This window comes from Hemicordylus capensis, chromosome 4 (assembly GCF_027244095.1).
Source record: "Hemicordylus capensis ecotype Gifberg chromosome 4, rHemCap1.1.pri, whole genome shotgun sequence".
Classification (NCBI taxonomy): Eukaryota; Metazoa; Chordata; class Lepidosauria; order Squamata; family Cordylidae; genus Hemicordylus; species Hemicordylus capensis.
Genome location: NC_069660.1, coordinates 320,435,435 through 320,446,780, shown reverse-complemented (window position 1 = coordinate 320,446,780; position 11,346 = coordinate 320,435,435). Strand labels below are relative to the sequence as shown.

Here is an 11,346-nt window from a genome sequence, read left to right as displayed (position 1 = left end):
CTCCATTTTGTCACCAGTACAGTCCATGAGCTGTCAGCATCCAGGCACCATATTGCCCACTGTTACTAGTGTTCACAAAAGGAGAAGCTTTTGTGAACACAAAGCATTAAACATTTTTACAAGGTATTGTCATATGTTTTTACATAATAAATTTGAAGGTCTTGATTTATACAAAGGGGAAGCTGCCAAGGGCCTGCTTACCTCTGCACTCACTGAAACTCAGGGCTAGTTAGTGAAGGTGTCTGTTTCTTCTCTTGAATTCCTGTGTGCCTTGATTTACTTCTAGTTTCCTCCATTTCCTGATTCCTTATTCTGCTTGCAACCTTTGTTTTATAGTGTTTACATACTTAGAAGTGGCTTCAGTCTGATTTAACAGGTTCTAGAGGGTTGATTGTGAAACAATTCCCCATGTGCCTCATAAGGTCATTCCGTTTGAGGAGTTCTCTGAATCATATCTTGTGGTGTGGACTCCAGCTGTGCAGTGCCTGTAAGCCCTCAGCTAGACAGTTGTGGGTTGTTGAAGCCATGTCTAGCCTGGCCAGTGGCTTTAGATGAGTCTTCAGTTGGTGGCAGCCGACCTTGAAGGAGATTGGGATCAGAGCAATCTCTTTACTGAGGGTAGATCCCAGGAAAGCATAGTTTAAACCCCTCATTTCGTCACACTACGAGGAAAGAAGCCATGACCCCTCTTGTGATTACGCCTAAGCTGCTAGGCCTTGTTCAGAACAAGTAATGCCAAGAGCAAGCCCTGCCTGCAGGCTTGCAAAGCACGAAACGGAGGAGAGGGTCGGTTCTGTCGGGAAGGCCTTCAGCAGCTGTTCAAAAATGAGGCAGGGGCAGCAACCCTCATGAGGAACCAGATGACACAATTTGTCTGAACTGTGACAATGGGCTAGAGGGCCGTTCTGTCCATGTTTTGGCTGTAGTGCCATCATAGGAACGGAAGAGAACCAGAGATCCCATCCTGGAAGCAGAAGCTGCGCCCTTGGAAGATTGGGTGAATGGGAGGCCAATGGCATGGACCACTGTGCCACCCAAGGCTGTCCTTGCCAGGGACACTTGGCTTGGGTGGAAGGACATGCCTAACCCTAACCCTAACCCACATCACTCAATTCTGATGATGGATCCATGCAGTGCACCTGCTGCCCCCAGGAAGGCTAGCCACAAAAGCCTGTGTTGGCAAGCAAGGCCTGCATGATGTATCCAGTGAGACAGGAGCCTATGCCTTGAAGTAGCTCTAATCTTCCCCTTTCCACATTCTCCCCCCGCCCCCCCCTGCTTCGGATCAGGGTGCTTGATCTCTTCTGAACATGCTCACCAATCTGAATGGGAAATTCAAAGACGTAACAATCGTGATCCATTTTGTCAATCATGCACACTAACTAGTTACACAATTTGCAAAGCAGTTTGACTACAGGGCAATACATAGTTCTGTGGATGAATAATCTACAAGTGTATTCTATATCTAGCAAGCAAGATGTGGTAGGTCCTTTCCGGGAGAGGCCCTGGAGAGGGCTGCGGGACAAAGCACCAACACAGCCGTCACCTTTCGCTTGAGGCGCTTAGTTGCAAAGTCCAAGTCTCCTGTAGACCCAACTCCCATGCAACCATCTTGCATTGGCTCTTTTTGCCTTGTCTAGCCCGCGGAGGTGGGAGTGGTCTGTGTACAGGCTGAACCTTCTTCCCCACAGCTTGTGGAGGGCCCAAACGAAGGCAAGGCAGGCACGTCCTCTCAACTGTGGCAGAGTGGTGCTCTCAGGGTGGAAGTTGCTGGCTGAGGAAGGCAATGGGTTGTAGATCTCCAGTGGCATCCTCTTGCAGCAGAACAGCTCATAGGCCGCAGGCTGAGGGATCTGTGTGGATATGGAAAAGTTGATCCAAGTCAGGAGCAGCCAAGAGGGGCTGGGAGGTGAGCTGGGCTGACAGTTTGTCAAAGGCCTGCTGCTCCGGCAATGGTTTCTGGCAGCCTCCTTTTGCAGAGATTAGACGGGGAGAGGTGCTGTAACCCTCCACGAACTGGCGGCAGTAGCCAACAGGTCCCCTAAAGGACTGGTTGCTTGAAATCTGAGTGGTGGCCGTGAAAAAGTTCCCTGGCACAGGGAGAACTTCCTCCACACACATGACTCCCTCTACTGGATTTTGACATGCCCAAATGAGTGGTGACAGTCTCTGGGACCCAGGACCCCTGCCCACAGAGCCACCAAACCTCCGCAGGAGGACCAGCCACCGGCAGCATTCTCCAGTAACACCATGCAGGAGATGCAGAGCTTGATGATGGTCATTGACCAGCACATCAGAATTAAACCCCTCACCATCCATCCACTGCCACCAATCTGAAACGATCCATCTGGAATGCAAGGAACCTATGTGTAAATATAAACATGTAAGTAATCACCACCATCTGCTATATCAGGGGGAGCCTTTACCATTTTTTGATGCACTTTGTGTGCAATGGCACAAGACCTAGCAATACGTACATGTACATTTTTGTCAAAGAGATGAGACAGAAAATTCCTCTGACCTACCAGCTAAGATTAAAAAGAGACTATTAGTAACACATTTAAGTAAAATGTGCCCCGTAGTTCCTACTTTCCCTGCGCTACATGGGCATTTATGTAAATATGACATTTTTTAATATTTGCCCTTCAGCCACACTGATGGGTAAGTGTTAAATCAAGCCAAGGTGAATGCTCTTCCTTGTTTTGCATTGCCATAGTAGATTGGTAATCAACAGGTTTTAAGGCAGGCAATATCCATCACTTGTAACAGAACTGGAGAGCTTGCCTGCCTTATTCTGAAATTCCATATCCAATTCCAAACCCTTTGTTCGAGTATCCTTTTGGCCGTGAGAGACTAAAAATTCACTGTAAAACCCATAGAATAATATTTTTGTCCTTTATCTACTGGCTCCACTTGGAACTGAACTTCTTAATACCAGTGTTGCTAAACCATTAGGATAAAATATTAATTTCAGCTTGTAGTTAAACAGACCCTCAAGATGCACCTATTTTCTCAGGCTTTTAATTGAATAATCTTAAACTATCTCTTGAGATTTTTCAAAAATTCATTTTACATCTATGTTTTAACTTTGTACACTTCCTAGAGATGCATATATCTGGTGGTATAGAAATATGATCCTCTATAATAAAGAGCCACGGTGTAATCCCGTGTCTCCCTGCCCGTGTCTTTCTCGACCGTTCTGGGCATGCGTGGAGCGCATGCTCAGAACGTCCGAGAAAGATACAGCCGCAGAGACACGGCGGCCATGTTGGGGCTGGGAGGAGGAGAAGCGGCCGCCGCCAGCGCAGGGAGGAGAGTGGGGGCGAGGCAGCGGCGGGGCGACTGGCCCTGATGGCGGTGGCCGCCGCGGCGGGAGTGCGGGCGAGGTGGCCACGGCGGGACGACTGGCCCCAATGGTGGCGGCCACCACGCCAGGAAAACTGGGCCTGCTGGCGGTGGGCGGGGGGCGGTCTACTAGCGCCCGTTAATCTAACGGCCTTAAAATTACTAGTTAATACATAATAAAGTAAAGCCACCCACACCTGAGTCTCCACTTCTTGCATGCCCACTTCCAGCTTAAGGGCAGAGTTTAGATACACACCTTGGCACTTGAAAAACTGCTCTCAAAAATTTAGTTTGTGTAACTTCTAGGAGGGTCCAGTTTAAGTAAGGTCCCAACTGAGCTCCATATAGTAGTTGAGCTATAGATTTAGCGAAAAACAGCTTAATAGTCACTGGAACAAAATATCCCCCTTTAGTCTGATAGAATCTTTGCATAGCTGTGGCACTTCTTTCTACAGTTTGTGCAACATACTCTGAATGAGCCTTTCTGTTTCCAGAAGAATGAAAGACAACCCCTAAATACTTAAAATATTTAACTTGTTCAGTTTTGTTACCATTAATTACAGAGTAAGTCCAGATTTATCCAGAAGGAGGGGTGGTTGTTTTTTTCAAGAATGTCAGCTGGCTTGATAGATCTCACCAAGGACCCTTGGAGTATGATACCAGACCAAAGTTGACCTTCACCACACATCTAGGACTTTTTAAATTCACCGTTCTCCCCTTTGGACTTTGGGATGTTCCAGCAACCTTCCAGAGCCTGGTCAACCAGTTGCTAAATGGGCTAAGCCGTTTTGCCATTGTGATTTTCAACTCAGCCTTGGATGCCCACCTTGTTCATGTGAGTAGTCTTCCTTGACACATGTACAGCAGGCAGGGCTCCCCATCAAAGCTCCCAAATGTCTGTTGGGACTGGGAAAGGTTACTTATTTGGGCTATCAGTTGGGGTGAGGCAAAACTAGGCCCAACACCGGCAAATGTGCCATTAGTTCAAGGTTATGATTGTTTGAATGTGTCAAACTGCGGCTTTGTCATCCAACCATGGGTCAGTTTTCAACCCCAAAGCTGAACTTGAACCTTCAGTTCATAGACTGTGAGCCCTTTGGAGACAGGAGACCATCTTATTGATGTATTATTTTTCTATGCACACTGCTTTGAGAACTTTGGTTGAAGAGTGGTATATAAATATTCATAGTAGTAGTGAGTTCAGCTGCAGAAACCTCAGGTCCCAAACGACTAGTGTTCTGTCCGAATCCTGCAGCCTGGGTTTTGTGCTGTGGCTGCTCCCGGAACCATAGAGAGGGCGGCTCAGAGCAGCCTAGAAATGTTTTGGCTCTAATGTCTCCCTTGCTTCTCATTGGCCGCCTCTCCAAGCAGTTGCCCCGCCCTCTCTGCACTCCTCCTGCCGTTGCCTGGCAACAGGGATGCCAGCATCCCTGGCTTCAATGCATTTAAGGGGAGAGAACCACACTGGAGAAAGTCCACTTTCCACTGTGTGGTAGTGTCCCCCCACGCCCCGCCCCCCCGGCAATCTGCACAAAAAGGATGGGATGACAAGACGGGCACAGCCAGAGAGGCCTGCAGCAATTCAGGACTACCGAAATGTGTGCACAAAAACATGGAGTGAAAAAAAGGCCGACTCTGTTGCTTCCCAATGAAGGGCACACCTGCCAGGGAGTGACGCTGCGTCGCTTGGCAGGAATACCTGTGCACAAACCCCTGCAAACCTCCCTGTTGTCCAGTCATATAAAGAAAGAGACAATACGTAACTGTCTGACACCACCAATCTGGTGTCCGACTCTGTCCATTTGATGGGATTTCTTGAGAAACCTGAAATGCACACCTTGGCGCGTTGCCTGGGATGCAAGCCCTTTACTTGAAATTACCATGCAACATGTGGGATTCCCTCATACCAACTGTGGGATGATTCCTGGCTTCACAGATTGCCTACAGGCTGAGGTTTCTACCACACACTATGTCCTGTTCTCTTGACCCTTGTCCAGCATGGCTTATACGATCAGGCAGCAGCAGGGTGGCTGTAGCAGTAGAGGGCCTGGTAGTAGAGATGATAAAGGACAAAGATCCGGCCTGCTTCAGAGGGCAGTCAGGACCACCGGCCATTCTTTTAGCCAGCTCCTCGCAGCACCAGAGAAGTCCTGCCAGTTCAAGACAGCCGCAGAACAAGCTTTAGGTTCCCTCTTCCCTTTCTCCATCTCTCCTCCTCCTACCACCAACTGATCTTCAGTCTCTCTCCTCTGCCTTCCCCAGCATTCAGGGGTTTCTCTTCCACAGCAGTTTCCACTATAAAATAACTAGCAAACCAAGATGATCAGGAGCCTAGAGCACCTTTCTTATGAGGCAAGACTACAACACCTGGGGCTTTTTAGTTTAGAAAAAAGATGACTGCGGGGATAGCTGATAGAGGTCTATAAAATCATGCATGGTGTGGAGAAAGAGGATAGAGAGAAATTCTTCTCCCTCTCACATCACACCAGAACCAGGGGTCATCCCATGAAATGGATTGCCAGGAAATTGAGGACCAACAAATGGAGGTACTTTTTCACACAAGGCATAATCAACTTGTGGAATTCTCTGCCACAAGATGTGGTGTTGGCTACTAGTTTGGATGGCTTTAAGAAGGGTTTGGATAATCTTATGGAGGAGAGGTCTATCAATGGCTACTAGTCGGAGGGCTATAGGCCACCTCCAGCCTCAAAGGCAGGATGCCTCTGAGTACCACTTGCAGGGGAGTATCCGCAGGAGAGAGGGCATGCCCCTTTCAGCTTCGGCCTGTGGCTTCTCAGGGGCATCTGGCAGGCCACTCTGTGGAACAGTATGCCGGACTAGATGGGCCTCCTTGGGCCTGATCCAGCAGGGCTGTTCTTCTTTACTTTACAGCTCTTTTAAGAATGCGCTTCATCTATTACAGAACACACACTCTCTCTCCACGCCCCACTCCGTTTTGATGTATGTTTGATGCCTTCCAGGACGGCAGGCTTCTCACTTCTGTGGATTCAGGAGGAGCGCAGTTGCTTCCTGTGCTGGGACAGGCGTGGCTGCCAACCTCCCCCCTCGGGCTAAACTGGCCGGAGGCTGGGGGATGATGGGAATACAGTCCAACAACACTGAGACCCAAGGCTGAGAACAGATCCCCCGTGCTGTGATGTAGTGGAAACAAAGCCTGCATGCATCAGGCAGCCCCTGCTTCAAATGCCAAACGAATCCGGAGGGCTCAGTTCCCTATCCCCCCACTTTGCTGTTGCCTGTTCTGTAAGGTCACCTTGCTCAAGTCGGTTCCCTTCAGGAGGCACCTGAATCCTGGACTCCAAACTGCACACAAATCGGGAGGGACAGAGAGGCTGCCAGCAAGAGGAGGATTTTTTTAAAGCTGAAGGTATTTTCTCTCCCCCCCCCCTTCTGTTCCGGGGAGTTGTGGGTTGCCTTTGAAGTCCAAGCAAACCCCCGAGGGGTCAGATTAGGCTACAATGGAACTCCTTGCTTTCTTGTGCAGAGCTGCAGGACTAATTACACTTTGATTATGTGTTTGCACATGCAATTTATTCGTTTGTTTGTTTGTTTTGACATTTATATCCTGCTCTTCCTCCAAGGAGCCCAGAGCAGTGTACTACATACTTAAGTTTCTCCTCACAACAACCTGTGAAGTAGGTGAAGCTGAGAGAGAAGTGACTGGCCCAGAGTCACCCAGCAAGTCTCATGGCTGAATGGGGATTTGAACTTGGGTCTCCCTGGTCCTAGTCCAGCACTCTAACCACTACACCACGCTGGCTCCCTTTTAGAAAAAAAGGAATATAAAATGAATCAAAATGACATTCAAGTTGCATACAGTAAGACTCCAATACAGTTGGAAGCCTGAATAACTGTATGGGCTGTAGTAGGAAGAGGCAGCTTCTTATAATAGTAGAGAACTACTACTATTGGACTACTGCAACACACTGTATGTGGGGCATCCCTTGAAGATGGTTTGGAAGCTTCAACTGGTTCAGAATGCTGCCGCAAGGATGCTTGTGGGTGCAAGTCACTTCATGAGTATTATACTCATCCTGCATCAGCTTCATTGGCTACCAGTCTGTTTCCGGGTTAGATTCGAAATGCTGGTATCGATCTTTAAAGCCCTACGTGGCTTGAGGCCGAGGTACCTGTTGGACCACATTCACCCATATGACCCTGCCAGGGCCCTCCACTCATCATCTCAGGTCCTGCTTATGACCTTCACCCCGCCAATAACAGAGATCTGGTTGGTGGGGACTAGAGACAGGCCCTTTTCGGTTGTGGCCCCTCGGCTTTGGAACACCCTCCCCAAGAGCTTCGCCATGCTCCCTCCCTCATTGTTTTTAAAAAACCTCTCTAAACACAAAATTTTAAGGAGGCTTTTTAATGCTCCATTATTGTTATATCTGGTAGGTTCTTTAGCTTTTTATAATTTTCAGTTTTAATTTGAACCTAATAATTGTGGTTTTTAATCTGACTTTTTAAAAAAATTACTTAATTTTATTACTTTTATTGTATCTGTGTCTATCTTATTGTTGTGAGGTGCCCCGAGCAGTAGTGCACTGGAGGGGCGGGGTATAAATATTTTAAATAAATAACAATAAGTAACAAGCTCCCATGTCCTGGCTCACCTGGTCCCCCCGTCTTCCACTGGGAACCATTTTGTTCTCATGCCCCCTTGGCGGCTGGATGACGGCTGCATGACGCCTGTGTGCCAAAGGGCAAGGGGACAGGGCCAGCCTCCTCACACCAGAGGTGGCAGAAACAGGGGCAGGTCCTTGTACTATAGGACTGCACAGTAGGGAAAAACTTAAGGTCTTGGCTGACGGGTCTCACAATCTTTCTCTGCTCTTGCACGCAGAATATATATGCAAGAGGAATTCTGAAGTCCTCTGGGTGCAGAGCTCCAGGATACTTTGGAATAGAATAAACTTTATTACAATCACAGACCAGACAATACAACAAAAAATGTTACATAAGACTTGAGTGTGTCATACAAACAATGTAGCAAGACCTAGCCACATTGAAAGTGGTCTCTTTGCAAAAGTAACAAAAACTCTAAATAAAATTCATCAGTGTGACCTGGAAACTCTGCAAAAGAGGAGAAATTAGTTTTGAAGTAGTAGCACTATAAAAATTACGGTATAAAATAACATGAGGGGTAGTTTCTACGGCACCCACTCCACAGGGGCAAATCCATCTACCATCTCTAACAGCCGTTGGAAGGGCGTTTAGGCGGGCAAGAGTAAATGGGCACCTAAATTTAGGGATAAGAATGTTCTCTAAATATGCTGCTGGTCTGGAATTAAGAAGTTGTTTCCCCAGATAGATTCCACTCCTTAGACAGGCTGTATCCACTTGTAATTCTGTATCGAAAATACGCTGCTTAATAACCTGCCAGGCCTGATCATGTCCAAATCTGAGAATTTCCTCATGGGAGAACCCAAACTGAAGTAGTTTATTTTTAACCAAGGTCTTCCACTTATGATTAAAACCATCAATCATTACCAAGGAAGCCAGGCTTACATGGGCAAAAACCAGTTTTAACCAAAACTTTATAATACAGGTCCAGTAACCCTGTTCAACCCTAGCGAGACCTACTTCTTGCCTGGTGAGAGTATTGAGAACGCAGAGGGGAACTAGAAGAATGGCTCTGATAAAGTGAGACTGTACAGGATACTGAGGATGAGAAGGCTGAAGCTGGTTCCCAGTTTGCTTCATGTGTATGATACAGACCAAATGAGGACCTGGTATTCAGAGGTCTGTGTTCTCTAAGGGGGTTTGCAACCCTGGATGTTGTTGGACTACAAGGGGCGAAAGAGTCTTGCTCTGTAGGCGCTTGTGTGTCAGGGCCTGCTCCAAAACATCCATTTTGCGTTCTGGTCGTCCTTGCCTTGCTTTGGAGCTTCCTCAGAGCATCTGCATGGTGGATGGTTGTGAACAGCTTGGCTTGCTTGGACCCTGGCTGTGCTTCCGTTGGATGCTCAAGAGGCTCTTGGGGATCCCTTAGATGGTAACGATACTGTGCTGCAAACTGCAATATAAACAAGACAGTGACACAAACAGCTCTGGCACCCAAAGTAGCCCTTTGGCTACACGCTACTCAGGGGGAGCCACCTTCTAGCATTCTGGGGATATTCTGCTCTGCCTCCCAAAGCAGCTCACCTTAATTTCAGTACCGTTGGCGGGCACTGTACAAACGAGACCGTGATTCACAGGCCTTGCTCAATCAGGCTCACACACACACACACACACAAATTGCCAAAGAAAATGGGATCAGTGGGTCAAGGCTGCAGCGAAGTGGGGAGTAGCAAAGGGGCATTTCAATGCAGCTGGTGGAAGGTTCCTTCGGACTGCCGGAGCCCAGTTTAGGAGGTGCTCTGGCCCTGCTGGCAGTGAAGGAAACCGCCTCCTTTCCCACCACCATTGCGTCACCCCAGGGATGTTAGGTGGGGCTTTAGGCTGCTAAGAGCCCTCCTACAGGTGGCCCTGGACTGGGAGGAGCTGCTGGGGTGTGTGCTCACATCAAGCCCCCCCCTCGCTTGTGAAACATTTTGCAGACAGAAGCTAGAAGCTCTGCTGGTGGTGTCCTCTCTGAGCCAGATGTGCAGCCAGAGCAGAGAGCAGGAGCTGCTGGCCCTCCCAGTCGGATAGCTCTGCTGTGGACAGGGATCGTAATAGCCATTCCCTGCACTGAGCAGGGAGTGGGCTAGAAACCCTCCAAGGTCTCTTGCAGCTCACTGTGATCATTAAGAGGTCCGGGAGGCGGTTGGCCTCTGCTGGGATTCACGTTGCTGCTTGCAAATGTGCCACCCTTCTGGTGGGGGGTGGGGACGTGACAGGCCTGCAGCCCCTCCCTTCCCCTGTGAGCGCCAACCTTGTCCCTGCCTCCAGGAGCCTTTGAGGTGCTGCCAAGGAGTGGTGGCACTCCCCCCCCCCCCCGGATCATTCTGCAAAACGGCTAATAGATAAAAAGCTATCAAGTTTCTGGCAGCTGCCCTGTGCTGACCATCCATTGGCTGGGAAATGTGGGGTCTCCATTATTAAAATTATGGGGCGGGGGGGGTCTTCCCTCGCTGCTGTCACCCTTGCCTGGCTGGAGAGCCTCTTTCGCAAAGGGGCAGCTCTTCCTTGGGGCTCGTGAGGCCTGGCTGCAGCAGGGCTTCTTGATTGAACTGGGGCCCCCAGCGGCCGAGGCACTACAACTCCCATCATCTCTAGCCCCAAAGGGGATGGGCATGACGGGAGCTGGAGTCCAACCCCTGCTCCGCGGGGAACTGTGGCGAAGGATGGAGTGGGGGCCAGCGAGCGGCACGCAAGGGCCATTTAGGCCAGGCACTCGCCCCCGCTTGCAGGAGCGCAAAGGGACGCCCCGCCTCGCCCAGTGCCTTGGACCCGCAGCCAACGAGGATGCAGGCCGCTGCAGACCCTTCTGACTTCCAGCTCCCCTTGCTGTTGCAATACCACCACCCCCCCAGGCTCTGCATGGCGGGCAGCAGCCGGTCTCCCTCCTCCTTCTTCTTCTTCCCCCCACTCGGCTTCTGGAGCGATGCACGCGGCCTCGCCGGGCCAGGGGAGGAGCCCCCCGCGCAGCAGCCCCCCCCCCACAGCTCCACGCATCACACGCAGCGCTTCCCCACCCAGCCCGCAGCCGCAGCGCAGCGTCCTTCCCGCGGCGGCGCTGTGCCAGGGCGGGGTCCCGCTCGGCTCGCTCCTCCTCCCGCACCGCACGCCTGCCTGCTGTGTTGCTGCCGCTCGCCACCGCCAGCTTCAGGCTCAGCGGCAGACTGCTATTGGACCACAACTCCCGTCAGCCCGAGCTGCGCCGCCGCGGCATCACGGGAGTCGTAGTCTGGCAGCCGCTGGAGAGCCTGGGGCGGTGGGGGGCGGTCGCTCCTCCCGCTCTATGGCAGAGCCGTGCCGGGGCAGCGCCGCCCCTCTCTATGGTCTGGCGTCGGAAGCCGGCCTGCCCGGTCCCCAAGTGCTGGCGAGCGCCCC

General features: G+C 50.4%; 1 long non-coding RNA gene across 1 annotated transcript; it reads right to left on the bottom strand.

The window, feature by feature from the left end:
• Nucleotides 1-8,260: 8,260 nt before the first annotated feature.
• LOC128323892 (uncharacterized) lies at nucleotides 8,261-11,307 on the bottom strand. The gene is made up of 2 exons (XR_008306515.1): nucleotides 10,989-11,307; nucleotides 8,261-9,382 (listed from the first exon to the last, which is right to left on the bottom strand). It is a non-coding gene; the product is annotated as an uncharacterized LOC128323892 (long non-coding RNA).
• Nucleotides 11,308-11,346: the final 39 nt, after the last annotated feature.